This window comes from Odontomachus brunneus, unplaced genomic scaffold, assembly GCF_010583005.1.
Source record: "Odontomachus brunneus isolate Ranch 3 - 2012 unplaced genomic scaffold, Obru_v1 Obru_scaffold_069, whole genome shotgun sequence".
Classification (NCBI taxonomy): domain Eukaryota; kingdom Metazoa; phylum Arthropoda; class Insecta; order Hymenoptera; family Formicidae; genus Odontomachus; species Odontomachus brunneus.
Window position 1 is genome coordinate 314,522 of NW_022639519.1, and position 15,751 is coordinate 330,272.

The window sequence follows — 15,751 nt, forward strand, 5'->3', positions numbered from 1 at the left end:
CTTATTCATAAGTAAAATACGTTTTCCTGTTATTTCCGAGAAAAAGTATCGGGCAGACGTGCGCGCACCGCCGAGCTCTTCTCTGTGCCAATTATTTCGCGCGATTTGCATAGAATGAGAGGACGCGCACGTGCGCGTTCACCGCAAACTGACGTTTATCGGACACGTGGAGAGAGACTTAAATACCCGGGCATTTAAATACGGTCGTTTAAATAGCCGCGCACACGCACTGGAAACCCCGCGATCGCGACTTTTAATTATTGCACGATCGATACCGTTGATACAGCGCGGCGTAGCGGCAGCAGGTATCGCGGCGCCAGGTATCGCGAGAGTAGGAGTCGGCCATGTTCGTGAGACCGAAAAAAAAGAACGACGAGGATGGGATTCGAACCCACGCGTGCAGAGCACATTGGATTAGCAGTCCAACGCCTTCACCACTCGGCCACCTCGTCCCATGCTAGGGGTGACTCACTCGACGAGGCAGCTCGTCCTAGGTCGTCTGCCATGTGCTTGGTGTCCGCCATAGTGCCACTTGACAGCCTGCACGTGGTAACCCCATGACTTCGCGCCCTCATAAGCTGAGCATAGTCTGATCAGTGAGAAAAGGGTCTCTGATGAACCCACGAACCAGTCTAGAATATTATCTTTGACAAAAATTGATATAAATCAAGCATACATACACTGAGAGAGAAAGAGTATCTAATAAATAAATAAAAAAAAACATATATATTTATTTCAGAGTTATAAAAATATCAATTAAATCCGTCTCAATTTAATAATTGATTTGAGTAAATAATTTCTAATTTAATTAATTGACGATTAATATAAACCTATTCAATTAAAAATATTTTAATTAACAACTGACTTCAAGAAATCTAATTAAAAATCATTCAATTAACGATTTATTTGAAGAAATTCAATTAAAAACTCGAATTAATGATTAAAACGAGCGAAAGTAATTAAAGATTATTCGATTAACGATTGAACATAATCAATGTAATTAAGAATTATTTAATTGACAATAAATATAAACAATATATATGCATATATATATAAACATATATTCAGCTTGGTTGGTTAACATGAACAATGTAAGTAACGACGGTTAATTTCAGTTGACATCGATTGGTCAATCGTCTTACTGCGCTTTTTGATTAAATTTGCTTATATCAATTGTCAATTAAATAACCCTTAATTACATTGACTAATTACATTGTTCAATCATTAATCGAATAATTTTTAATTACTTTCGCTCGTTTTAATCGTTAATTCAACAGTTTTAATTAAATTTCTTCAAATCGTTAATTGAATGATTTTTAATTAGATTTCTTGAAGTCAGTGGTGAATTAAAATATTTTTTATTGAATAGGCTTATATTAATCAATAATTAATTGAAAAAGTAATTAATTACTCGCAATTCTTATTTATTAATTTATTTGTGATAAGTGTTAACATAACAATTTTATATACTAACATACTTATATATATTAATTTTATATATTAATACACTTATATATATTAATATACATATTTTTTATTTTGAAAAAAATTTCAAATGAGAAAATATATATTTTCCTGAAATCGCTAGTTTTCATGAAAGCAATGGTTTATTATATTTATACAAAACAATGGTTTATTCTATTTATACAAAACAATGTATATTTTAATAAATATGTTGTTAGTACCGAAAGAAATATTTCTTATTTTTTAGATATTTTCTCTTTCACAGTGTATATATGATATCAAAGGTAAAGAAATTAAAAAAGAATGTTGTATCTTATCAAATGTTTTAGCATGAATGTCTAAAAATACCTAAAAATATATAATACCAAGAACATTAGTGATAACACAGACATTAAATAAACACATCAGGGATATCTGAGAGATGTCTAAATTAAGAGACGTTTAAAATATTTTTTAAACATGTCTAAGACGTCTTGTCAAAAACATTTCTATTGTCTGGGAAATATGATTGAAAAGATTTTTTCTGATGCTAAATCAAGAATTTGTTATAAGCAAAACTTCCAAAAACTTCATCGAATGTGTCCACAGAAAAAAAGACATTTTGTTTAAATATTTTTGTTTAAAAAATATCTTTATTTTTTACATATTAATCTTTAAATGAGATTATATGGCGTTAAATTGAGATAATTTACTTGCAAGAACATATTTTATATGATCTACGAAAAATCTATATACTTATAATTAAAAAATAATTTTCACTAATGCACAAAGTGCATTAAGTGTGAAAGCACAAAATATTGAGAATATAATATTTTTAAATGTGTCATGTATGCCCCAAGTTCTCCTATATCAACAAACTATCCAATATACTCAAATTAACAAACATCGTTTTATGTGTAAGCAAAGATATATAATTTTATTAAAAAAACTTTTATCGTCTTGTATTTCAACAATTATTTGTCGAATTGAATATAAAATATATTGATGTGCAAGTGTGTAACTTATCTTCGTTTAACACTATGTAATCTCATCTGAAGATTAACGTGTAAAAAATAAAAATACTTTCTAAATAAGAATGTCCTTTCTTTTGTTAGTAGTTAAAAATTTAGAAATTAAGCTCAGTGTCTTTTTTAATTTTATTTCTGCTTGCTGCGAATGTCGTTATAATTTTATCCATTTAAGTTAAATGTGGAGATACAAATTTAATTAATAATATCCGCGAATGATTTATACACGCGCGTTCACAGATTTACATACACTTCTTGGGACGAAAATGAATAAACGGTGTACGTCTAACGAAGCGAATTGCTTCGATTCGACGTCTCGTTTGACGGAATCACCCTACACACATGTTACTTCGTCGCGAAGCGACCTCGAACTTATGCAATCGTGCACGACGCGCGAGCGCGCAGTCGGGAGATTTGCTGGAATATTTGTGCGATCCAATTGTCTCGCCCCAGTGACCAGGAATAATCGGCACGATCAGGCCAATTCCGATCGCCCCAGGAGCGTCTCAAATCAATCGTGATACCTGTTGCTCCCGCTTGCCTAATCGTCTCATACATCCTCCCTCTTTTCTTCTCACTTGGTGCGCTCTCAAGGAGAGAAAACAGTGTCAAAGGGATCGCGACGCGAGTTTCACATCAACGATGAAAACCGAATTGAATCGATCAAAAGACACGCAACGGCTTTCCTCAGTTTAAGGCATATATTAATAGTTGTCAGACTTGTCGAGCCTGAAACTTGTCTTATATGAGATATTAACATCTTTATTCAAAGTTAGGGCCATGTTAATGGTTGTCACTTGGAATTTATTAGAGATATACAAGTTTATATGATATATGTGACATTATATCTGTGTGTAATCGCGATTTAATGGAAAGTTTTGTCTAATTCTGAACTTAAATTTCACTTGAAAGGAATTTCAAATAACGACTATTAATATGAACCTTAGATTAAAGTCTAAGGCCCATATTTCTTTTTTTTTTCAATTAAATTACGATATATGTGACACGATATTCGTAATTGCGAAATTGCGATTCAACTGAGAAACTCTAATTCTGAATTTAAATAAAAAATTAAAAAATTGCAAAGGCCAGTATGTTAGGTGTTGGGTTTATGAAACTTTGTATGTTACAAATATAATTTCCAAAAGTTTCATTAAGTGCCTAAGTTTCATTAATTGCAAAACTTCGAAATTTAATGCGGTATTTTTTTAGTTTTATTGTATTTCATTTCATTTTATTTCATTTTATTGTATTTCATTTCATTTCATTTTATTTCATTTCATTATACTAGTATTTCATTTTATTGTTTTATTTCATTTAATTTTCATTCAATTTAAAATGTCAAATGTGAATTTTAACTGAAAATTTAATTAAAAATTTCTTTTATCCAACTCTGAATTCACATGTGAGTATCTTGCTTGAAACAAGTTTCAAGCAGTAATTATTAACGCAGACTTTTAAAAGCTTAATCATTACATCGTGTTAAATTTGCAAACGCGCGACGGCTACGAAAATCTGTAATCCGCACTTTATTCATGACAATCTTTGCGAAGTCGGGTATTATATATATATATAAAAGCGCGCGCGTACGCAGGGATCCGTTTTTCCATCTAAGAAAAGTTTTTCCATCTGAAAGAAATTTCCTCTTTTTTTTGCGTAATACGCAAGTTTCCCGGGATAACTCATTAGATTAGTCGATTTTAATCGTCATAAACATGTGTTTAACGTCATCACAGTGTTACGTGGCGGCTCGATGTAACTACAGAAGAGAAAAGGAAAACGAGAGGAACTAAGTTGTACCAGATACAAAGCGAGTTGCGCGACTCCTATCCCGCGGACGATCCGTGGAATACGCGGATACGCTGAAAAAGGTCGGGGGGGTGCTTATGTAACCTCATCAGTGATTCAGGCTAGGTAGACGGGCAGGAGGGCGTATTGGGAATTCGAGCGCGAACGGAAAAGCCGCGGAGGAATGCGTCGGCGGGACTCCAAAGCGAGGAATGCACGCAGTCGGTCGAGTACCGATCGGAGAGATTCGCGGCCACGCGATCGTGGGCATCGCGCCACGATGTCTAGGAGGTATCGCGGCCGAGCGACTAAGAATTCCGGGCTTACAGGCCGCCGTTGAAACGTGCTCTGCACGAGGCCGTGACGGCAGGTGGCGGTTAATGCGAGCGCGACTTCGTAATACCGAGGTACCTCATTAAGAAAACGTCCCGGCGTATCTTCGTTTGGGAATGTCTTCATTAGTACCGCACACACTGCAACTCCAAGTATGCCATTCCTAAACGCATAAGCGTGTAATTTGGCCGGAACTCTTTTTACATGTCTTTCTCTTGCGGCTTTGAGTTGCGTCATTTAACACGTTCAACATGTGTTAAATCATAATTTGACACGTTTGAGCGTGTTGAGTGACGTGACTTGAAACGGCAAGAAACGTGTAAGAAGAGAGTTAGCCAAACTGTTGCATTTAGATTTGCAGTGCACACGCCGTTCTTGCAGCCGGCAGATTCCAGCTGGTTCGTTCCTAAAACTCGATAAAAAAGCACCGTGTGAGCGACGCTTTAGCAGCGCGGCCGAGGTGTTCGAAATGAAGTTCACGTCCTGGTTTGCTTTCTAATCAAGTGGTATCTTCGACCCGCCGTCGTCGCCGTCGTCGTCATATGAATTTTTCATTTTCGCAAGAAATGGCGTTCTTTTCCTTGCAGCTAAGTTGTGTCGTAAACGGAGTCAAGCGGACCAACCTGGAATATCGTCGGGATCGATGCGATGCGAAAATATTAAATTAAAATCGCGACAGCGCGGTTAAAGAAAAAAAGGGGGGAGAGGAAGGAAGAAGGAAAGAGGCGAGAAAATATTCCATCAACCTTCCTGGCGGCGACTTCGAGATAATCGATGAACGAGCGACGCGAAGTGGCACGCGATTAATGCGGTAACGCAATGCCATTCATGTAACACGATCGAGTCCCGTTGTAACGTTCGCGAGAACGCCTCGTAACAGATTCGATTATCGGTGGGTTTGCCCGCATGCAAATTGCACGCGAGAGAGTCGACACGCATTCTTCTAATCTCGTATTCACGCATTAACGCGGATTTCGACGGAGACTATCGCGATACTACTTCCGCGCCTTCCGTCTACGGATACCTCGATTAATTCGAGTCTGCACTTTCCTCGGCGAGGGAGAATTTTGGCTTCGTAACTGTCTCCGAGGTACGAGTACAAACACAAACTCAACTTCGACGCTCGAAGTAGATTAAACGGAACTTTCGCTAATTACTGCAATTATTCGCCAGCAAATTTTAAATTAATATTTTACTCTATTTTGTTTTATTTTATATTTCAAAAAAACTTCAAATTCTTTTATACATATATACATACATACACACAGCTTAATTACAAAGTAACTTAATCGTGATGATGTTCAATTCACCAAAAATTGCACAAGCTAGATTTGCTTAGATTTAGACCAATGTTGGGCTTCAATTGATTAAAATTGTCTTTAATTACAATAATCAGTAAATCAATAATCAAAATTAATTCATCATCATATATAATACACAAATAATTTCATATTTCGACTAATGAAGTTAATTATTAATCAAATTTTGATGTATAATTGATTACGCACTGATTAATTAATTTCGACGAAATTTGTAATTTTATAAACGATTGATTAACTTCGATTATTATGCCGACTATTTCAGTCAGAAGAAATTCTAATTTATCAAATTTCAACCTGTTTAATTCACCAAACTTTGATGTGAATATTTATAGATTAATTAATAATTTTATTGTGATTTTATACATAACGATATTGATTCTATATATAACAATATTGATTAATTTTGATTATCAATGTGCCGATTATTTTAGTCGAAGAAAATTTTAGTTCACCAAACTTCAACAATAAATTTTATTTAGTTCATCAAATTTTGATATAGTTGGTTATAGACTGATTAATAATTAATTTCGTCGGTCGATTTTGCACATATTAATAATGATTAATTTCGATTATGCAATTATTTTAGCCAAAGAAAATTTCAGTCGATCATGTCCAACAATGCCGGTTTATGCAAAGCAGACACTTATCCAGGATCGTTTCAGTATGCCGATTCTGTAACTTTTAACGACAATGTCGTTATCGTAATGTTATCGCGTTGCGCAAATATAACACATAGCAGAAAAGCTGTGCAACGTAGCACACCATGCTGGTGATATCGTCGTTATAAAGTTAGAGAACCGGCCTTACTGGGGTCCGTTAAGACAGATAAGCGAAATCGAGGCTGTCAAAGTTGTCACCGTCCAAGCTTAGCGGCGCTCGCTTTCCTTAATCTTAGATATCGCCTGGGATATATCGCCGAGAGAGGAAACCTATAAAGATTTCACATGCAGCAAGGAGGGGTGGAAGGGAGGCCCCGAAAGTATCGGAAACTAAACGTCTAAATTTCATGCCCGCGTCGGCGGTAAATAGGATTCAGTACGACTTTGCGTTAGAATCGAAGCGGATTGACGCAACCGTAATCGCCCCATCGTCTTGGAAGACTTAAACGCTCCCCCTCATTCCTCCGTTCCGCGGAGATTAACGAACGGAAGAGATAATATCGTGGAATGCGGCGTGTAAGGCCTTTATGGTAATGAGATAAGCGCGCCCGCGCAAGTATACGAGTGAGCGCGGTTTCGTCGGTGTTTCTATTGAAAATTAAGTGTTCGCTTATGCAACCGTCACGGGAACGACGCGACTCGAATGCGTACTCGACTTCACGATCTAAGTATGACCGATCACTTCCCGACTACGTTGCGACACTCGCAAATCACGTCTCATTTGGGAGCACGGAGAAATCGGAGCTTAAATTGGAGCTTCGTCCGGAATTGACGAGGAATCCGAGTTTGAGGCAATTTGGCGATTCGATGATATATGTCCAATTGTAAATCCGTTGCCTGCGTTAAGAAAAATTCGTAGCTGCCTGTGCAATCTCCTCAAATGATCAGAGATTAAAAATAAACTTTGAGGAACAGAACAGACATCAAAGGAATCGTATGTCTCGATTAACTGAAATAATAAAATGTCCGTAGTCACAAAGATGTGCGATATATTAACGATCAGAAAATCCCGCAGACGGTGATTTCCACCGAGGTTTCCCGCGAGTTCGACGCCGAATTATTAGCCGGCGGTAAAACATCCTATCCTATACAGACTACGACCACGATACGTAACTCTAAAGTGATGAAATATTGATTAGTTGAGGCTTGAGATTAATCTGAATCTATTATTAATCGTATGTAAATACACAGATAAATATCTCGCTTATGCGGAACGCTTTATTGGGTTAGACTTACATTACGATAATTACATTCCGCTCGCGAGCACACGCGCGAGCGTGTAGGCGTGCATACACGGTGACGTAAGAGAAACGGAAGCAATCGCGAGATAGCGAGCGGCCGCGGGCAGTAAGAATCTCTGGTCACTGGAAGGAAGGCTGTACTCCTTATCGCTAACGTTGCATGCCGAGCGCACCAAATTATGTAATGCCGCCGTTGGTAAACAGTGATTATCACCATACCGGCGGAATGTTCAAAAATTCCTGTATATTCGTGGCTGACGCCGATCGAGTTTCGCGGAAATCGCGCAGCGTCTAATTGCTATTGTCGCACGCGCATGCAAATCGTCCAGCGAAATTAGACGTATATTAATTTGCGAAGAAAAAGAGGTTCAAGGCCGCTAAATATCCTTCCAGTCGATTCGTACACGGCGAACATCATGGAGGTAAAATCACGGTGGAATCTTGTAATCGAGAAACAGATCGGCTGAAATAGTTCTTCAATAATTGTGCTTTGCCCCGTTACTTCATATTTGCCACTTATATTTTAGGAACTGAAATGTGCTGTTGAAAAATTTGTGCCACATCTCTTGCGAAATTTACTGTGTTCCTTAACGAGGTATACGTTACTGATAGTCTGTTCATGCTACTACTATTAAAAATATAGTAAGATTGAAAAGAACTGACACACGATAAAGTACATTTTGTACTTATATTGAGATCAATTCGTATGTAAAAAAGTTCTAAATTTTTAATATTGTGTCAATTTAATATGTACGCTTTAACACATCGAGAATAAACAGACAGAGAATTTTATAAAAAGATTTATTATAGAATTTTATAGTCAAAGAATAGATTCTACATATTGTATATAAGAGAAAAGTATGTATGTGAGAGAAAAGAAATATCTATGAAATAAAAAATATATATTCGGGCTGAGTATTCTCCATAGCTTATATTAATTTAAATATCTTAACTAGCTTATATTAATTTAAATATCTTAAATTTAAACACTTTTATTTAAATAATTCAATAGTTGCTTTCAAAAGTTACTTTGAAAATTTAAATTTTTGAAAAATTATATATTTTCTCATTTGAAAAATATTTTATATTAGTAGAAGTCGACATGTTATTGGCAATCACTGGACAAATATTTTTTCATTTTTTAAATATCTTTTTTTAGTATAGTAATTTGTTAACTTTTCATTTTTCATATGCGCTATTTAGAAATGTTTCATTTTTCATGTGCGCTATGTTAGAAATTGAAATGTTCTGTTAAGAAATTTACTATGTTCTTAGCAAAATTTAGATGATAATCTAGTTTCCAGACTTTATTGACAGTCTATTCCTGCACCACCAGAAACATAGTAAAATTGCAAAGAATTTATATGAAAACATTATATCTAATATTCTCTCTCCGTGCATAATTAGACGGAATAGATCGTCCGTAGCGTACTTTACAAGAAATCCAGCTGCTCTTAATTGCGTTGCCCTCTTTTATAGTTTGATGAAGCACAGGACGCAGAATAATATCGTCGCTTTGACATGCCGCCGAAATAATTATGCGCCGCGCATTAATTGCCTCACAGTGAAATACGATTTTCACGGAATTATGAGAAGGCTCGTAATCCGCGAAACGGTTCATTTATGTTATCGCCCGTGCATTTCCGCGCCGCGCGGCGAGAATCCGCGATCAGGAACGTATCGCGAGTGATTTGCGAGAATTTTTTTATTATGCGGAGCGATAGCGATCATTCCCGTAAAGCATGAGCAAAGCCATTATTAAAATGACGCAAAACTCTCCTTACGTAACGATCTGACTTTGTTACCGATTTGATCACGATCTTGTGATGGTTCTAAGAGGTACGTAGTTCTATAATAATCGTAGTACATAAATTCGTATCAAATCACCGAGGCGTCTCGCATGGCCGACTTGCATTATTCGTAAGGAGAAAAAAAGTAACAAGAACAGGACTAAAAAACGCACATATACACACACACTTTGAGCCGCGCGTCATCCCGTCGCGTATTATCAATTGATATATCATATTTTCCGCTCAAACAGGATACCGAACATTCTCACGAGTGACGTTCAGGTCTCCGTCTCCACACTTCATCGCGGACACTGATTGCCGCACATACAAAATGCGCGGCGTCACGAGTTCTCGGTATAATAATGCGCCGTTCGTGCAATGCTTTTTTGTGCTTTATTTTCATCCAGATCGCGTTTACCGCGAGTCACATGGTGTCATATCGATGGTAAAGGGATTTGCATAAGCGCGATCGAGCGTGGGGCCGCGCCGAATCGTTTCAGATTCCGCTCTCGGTGACGAGAAAACCGAGGAAGACGAGATTATAAGAAATATCCGATAAGTGTATAAATTATTCTCAATTTTACTATCTGGCATTACAGAAATAGACTATCTATCTTGTTGAACATCTACCTTGCTGAAGAACACGATGAATTTCATTAAAAATATAGCAAACTTTTTAACAGCATATTTTAGATCCTAATGTATAAATAGCATATATATTATAAAAAATTTTTGTTAACACGTTTTACATGTCCCAATTTATCCACTTTAATTTTTTCGTCGCGTGCGCTCTCTTTCTCTCTCTTTCTCCCTCTTCTATGAATTTTCCTTTTTTCCCTTCGGTTAGATGACTGCGAGACGTTGTTTCGATTGCTCGTAATGTGCAAACGCGTGACGTCATATAACCTGCCCGGTACAGTGACTTACAAAACAGCTTAGACACAATGAAGTTGGCAGCTTATCAGCTGACTGTCAAAATTGAAAATCGTTACCGATAGGCTTACTCAATACACAAAAAACCTCAACTCGGGTAACTGAATGAGGACCAGATGAAAAACTCGCTGGCGAGAATTTACACTTCTGTGTGTGACATTCGTTATTGTGTGATTGTGACATTCGTCTAAACATTAGCAGCATATTAAAACTCGCTTAAAGTAATCGGAAGTAATTGACTGGTGAGTAGAAACTTTCTATATATACAGGAATTTTTCTGTTCCTACAACCAAGTTTTTCATCTGATCCGCCAAGTAACAGGAAATTCAGTTACACTGACGGAGTTGTATTTTTCGTGTAACAACAACGTGTACAATTGAGAACACTGAATAATAACAAATTATAATTAATAATAATAATAATAATTAATGATAAAATTACTGAGCAAGCCCGTCACAATAATGACTGTTCATCCTGGTAGTTTGATGAGCCCCCAATTTCATTGGATCTGAGTCGTTTTGCAAGCCACTGTACATCATCATCGCGATTCAAAGATGACACAACCGAGCGGGCCGTAAGCCGTCATTTGCGAATCAAACGTCGCAACGCATCAGCTCGCACTACGATATTGCGATCGTCGCGACCGATATGACCGCGATCGTTCGCGCAAATGTACTCGACGCTAATTGCAGATTCGTCGAAAGATCTCCTTTTGCGAGCGACCAGCTGGTTCTATCGCATTTCAGCGCGATTCACCTCGGGATGCTTTTCCGTTCGCCACGTTCTGCGCGACGACCAGAGATCTGCGTCCGCAATCTACAACGCACACGGGAAGAAAAAAGAAATGATTTCAGTGTCGCAGCTAATCATGATTTGTTGAAAATGTATTTGTAACGAAAAATTTTCCGCTTTCCATATTAAAGTTTTTCACAGTTAAATATACAGTGGGAGAAAATACGAACGGTTATAAATCTAATTAAAATTATAGTTATTTTTTCTTCCAGCCATATTTTTTCTAACAAAATAGTAATAGTAATATGCATAAGGTTATTATCACTAACATTATAGTAGCCAATTTAATTAAAAGACGGTTTTTTCACTATATACAGGGTATCCCAGAACAATCTACGAAACTCTCGTGAGAACGTAGAGCGGGTCGAAGAAAACATAAAAGTCCTGTACAGTTTTGCGATATTCGTAATAATAACCGAGAAATTAATTACGAAAGATTAAGGAAAAGCGTTATAGGATAAGAGGCAAAAGATAAAAGGAAGGAGTAGGATAAGAAATATCTAGGATAAGAGGCAGTGAGGAAAAGAAGGAATAGGTGTAAAAAAGAGTGTAAAGTAAGGTTAAACAAGGTAAAACTAAGAACTTCCTGCATTGCAAATTGAAATAATAATAGAGTAGATTAAAAGCGCGCGGATATCGGCGCGTGGCGATTGGAAGAACAACGCACTACTGCCTATGCTTATAACGCTGCGCTCTTACATCTCGCCTCGGCGCGGTGCGGTAAGACGTAGGAGCGCAGCATTATAAGCATAGACAGTGGTGCGTTGTTCTTTCAATCACCACGCGCCGACATCCGTACGCTAAATTACTGGAGCGCGCTGTGACTCGAGCTCTCCGTCCTCTACCATTCAGTATACACTTTTCCTTAATCTTTCGCAATTAATTTCTCGATTATTATTATTACGAATATCACAAAAACGATTTAGGACTTTTATGTTCATCTCGATCTGCTCTATGTTTTCATGAGAGCTTCGTAGATTGTTCTGAGACACATTGTATATGTATCAAAATTATAGTAATTATTTTATACATTTTATAATCATTTTTATAGTATTTGCAGCAGTTTTACAAATACCAAACATGGTTTTCCTAATGTATGTCTACTGGCAGCTATACTTTTAAATATTCATATAACGAAAAATTACCACACTTTAGATTCTTACTGCAGTAGCTTTTTCCCGTGCTCTGAGAAAACGAAGAAATTGCGATAAAAAACGATAAAATCGTCATTTCGCGAGAAAAATCTCAATTTTTTATCACGCATGATATTCCGCAAATTGCAAAGTCAATTAGCTCTACAAAATGCTTAAATTACTTGCGAGAATCACTGCCCGCTATGTTCGCGAAGTGGAACTTGAAGTCCCATGAGACAAACTCTAATTCTATACAGAGAGGATATTATACATTTTTTTTCACCAACTGCCAAAGATTAGGTGCTAAATTTAACACCTTTCACGTGTTCCAATTTATACCTTTTTTTTGTATTAATTTAACACAAAAAATAGATATGTAAATAAGTAACACAACTTATATCTGCGCACTTTACATATGAAATACGTACTTACCAAGAATTCGTATACATTTATATATAAATTATGTTATTTCAACATTTCGAAATAGTGAATATGAACTCCATGCAGAATAGTCAAAAATAACGCAACAACGTGCTAAGTTAACGCACGGTGTGTGAAAAATTTAACACAAAAATCTCTGCACAGATTGCATTGACTTCAATACAAATACGAAATATTTTCTACCGTGTATGAAAAACGAAAAGATAATAATCTAATGCAGAATGTCGATTTATTCCTCGATTATTCCTCCAAAATTCCACAGCAATTTTTACTAGAGAATTCTCTCTGCATTGAGAGAAAAATGTTTGGTATGCGAAACTATAATCACATAGAGAAATAATTATTGTAAATCTATTTTTCAAAATTAAACTCTGCTATAATGTTAGTGGTAATAATTTTATATGCATGTTATCATTACCATTTTCGTTTCGGTAAAACCAGAAAATTCAATTGGGGCCAAGTAACTATAATTTCTATTGGATCAAGCATTTTTTCCTTTCATCACCTGTATATATTTGCAATAATTCCCATTGCATTATGCGTCAAACGCAAACAACGTATTATTAACGCGTGCGATTAATTCACACTCTGAGAATCCACCTTCGTCCGATCGAGATCGAGATCGATATCGAGATTGACACAAAGACGTCGGGGAAGAACTCCGTCGCGTGTTCGGCACGCTCTCCTCGCGGGGAAACACATGGAGCGGGCGTATGTTTCTCTCCCGACGCGTAGACGAGCGGGAACACCCCGCGAACGGGGCGAGAGTCTCGTGCTGGTCTTCGCGGGACCCGACTCAGGAGAGAGCACGTGGCGATCGGCTGCGGAGGCGGGAGGGGGGGGAGGGGGGTCGGCACCGAGCCGACGCCGGTGCATGACGCGCGCGTACAGGTGAGTCCGTGGCGCAGGCAGGTGAGCGAGAGCGAGCGTACGGACGCGCTTCCACCTGCGGAGAGTCGGTGACTCGCGCAAACGGACGCCCGCCCGCGCGACTCCGCCGCGAGCTGTTTTTTCGGCGCGCGAGCATAGCCGCGGCAGTCGCGCGCGAGAGAGCGTTTTGGCAGGTGAACCGCGACACGGTCTCGAGGCTCTCTCAGACAAAATCGCGCCTTCGCTTCGTCCTGCCGTCTGATCGCGCGCCGCGTATTTTCGCGACGTTCCGCGGCCGCGCCGCAACGCACCTGTTACATCCGCGTCTAGTCGGATCCCGTGGCCATCGCGCTCACGATCCGTTTCCCCGGCCCGCCGAGCTGCACACCGCCTGATCTGACCCCGACGACGACCACGATGTATGCGGGATGTAGAGGCGGGCGCAGTCGCGTGTGACATATCGCGGACGCCAGCAGGGTGAGTATCGACTCTGCGATCAACCGAAATTCGCGGGAACGGTTTCGGAGGAGGAACGCGGCGAGTGGTGATCTTTCGCGCTTTTGCGAATCAATTCTGTTTTCGCAGAAACCAGAATCGCGCAATCGTGAGCGCGAGTGAAGAACTTCGTCCTTTCGTCTTGAGGAATTTCACTCGAGAAGCGGTATGAGATTTGGCGATTTTTCTTCTTGTCTTTCTGTTTTTTTTTTTCCCTCTTGAGAGAGAGAGAGAGAGAGAGTGGATGCAGTCGAGAATATTTAAACGGTTCGTTTAACCGCTTTATGTGCACACATTAAACCGGGTACATACCGAGCGAACGAACAATGAACGAACAACGAATGCAAACTTTCGCTGTACGATTTAAAAAATGTATATGCCTCAACGAGTCCAAGCAGAACACGTCTTACTCACATTCGGGCCGACTGGCCCATGATGCGATCTATCAAGGAAAGTTTCCGCGCAAAGTGCACGCAAATGCATCGCACGTTCGCTGTTCGTTCGTCCAGTGTGTATAACCAGCTTTAGGCGCGCCCGTTCGATTCGTCAGCCATTACAGAGTCGCGCGAGTAGAGATGAGATCGTGTCGTGTAATGAAAACGGTGCTCGTCACTACAGGATCGGGCGGCACACTTCTCTTCCTCGCGGATGAAAGAAATCGCTCGCCTGCGCGCGTTTTGCGCGTCATTACGCGGTAACTCGTGGCAGAGCGCCGATCGGCCGCGACGCGACGCGATGCGACGCAACGCGCCGCGACGAGCAACGCTGAAATCGCGCCAGAGAAAGCATCATCCGCCTCTATGTAGGATTATAGGCCTTCTTCTAATAAACTTTCGCACATACATACACACTCCCATAGACATACACGAGACGCACGACGAATAAACGAACGAATGAACAAGCGAGCGAATTCATCGCGCGCATTTCACGCGCCAAGAGGGATCAGCAGGTTCCTGAGCGTGCATGAATAAAAGATGCGCGTCGGCATTCGTTAGATACGCTTGCGAATTTCAGCGAGGTGCGATCGCGATCCTCGCTTTTTGAATTCGGCGAAAGGCAGGTGGAGTGCGCCGCAAGGCGCCTGTCGATTGTTTTCGACGCGAACAGCCGTCAAAGAGAGCGCAGTTCTCGAATAAAGTGCCGAAGCGGACACAATAAGGTGTGACAGTCAGGTGAAAAGAGAAAGAAGGCTCGTCATGTTACATAAGTTTTGCCCACTTGTTCGGCTCATGAATTTTTCCGGAAAAAGGAACAAAAGCAACTGAAAATGTATGTTCTTATTCTTGACGGAGATCCTTTTATGTGGCTTTAAGAGGATTTTCCTAAAAGGAAAGAGAAAGGAGATAAATACTCCAACATCTGAAAATAGAATTTTAATTGCGAGATGTTATTTCCTGTAGTCACATATTCTAAGCGAAAACTCGTGCCGAGTGAAAGATATTCCTCTCCTAATGAGGTGAATTATTGATTGCAAATTTATTAA

General features: G+C 39.0%; 1 protein-coding gene and 1 non-coding gene across 4 annotated transcripts in view; one reads left to right on the forward strand and one right to left on the reverse strand.

Moving 5' to 3' along the window:
• Positions 1-15,751, forward strand: part of LOC116846754 (sodium-independent sulfate anion transporter-like) — a 44,744-nt gene that overhangs the window by 5,305 nt on the left and 23,688 nt on the right. The window contains exon 1 of one of the 3 annotated variants that reach the window (XM_032821002.1): positions 13,952-14,250. The exons of 1 other annotated variant lie outside the window; for it this stretch is intronic. The gene's annotated coding sequence lies outside the window, so the exon portion shown is untranslated. Of the gene's footprint in view, positions 1-13,951; positions 14,251-14,317; positions 14,435-15,751 lie in introns of those variants that run through there. One more of the 3 variants, XM_032821004.1, reaches the window with a different exon arrangement.
• Positions 371-452, reverse strand: Trnas-gcu. The gene has a single exon. It is a non-coding gene; the product is annotated as a tRNA-Ser (tRNA).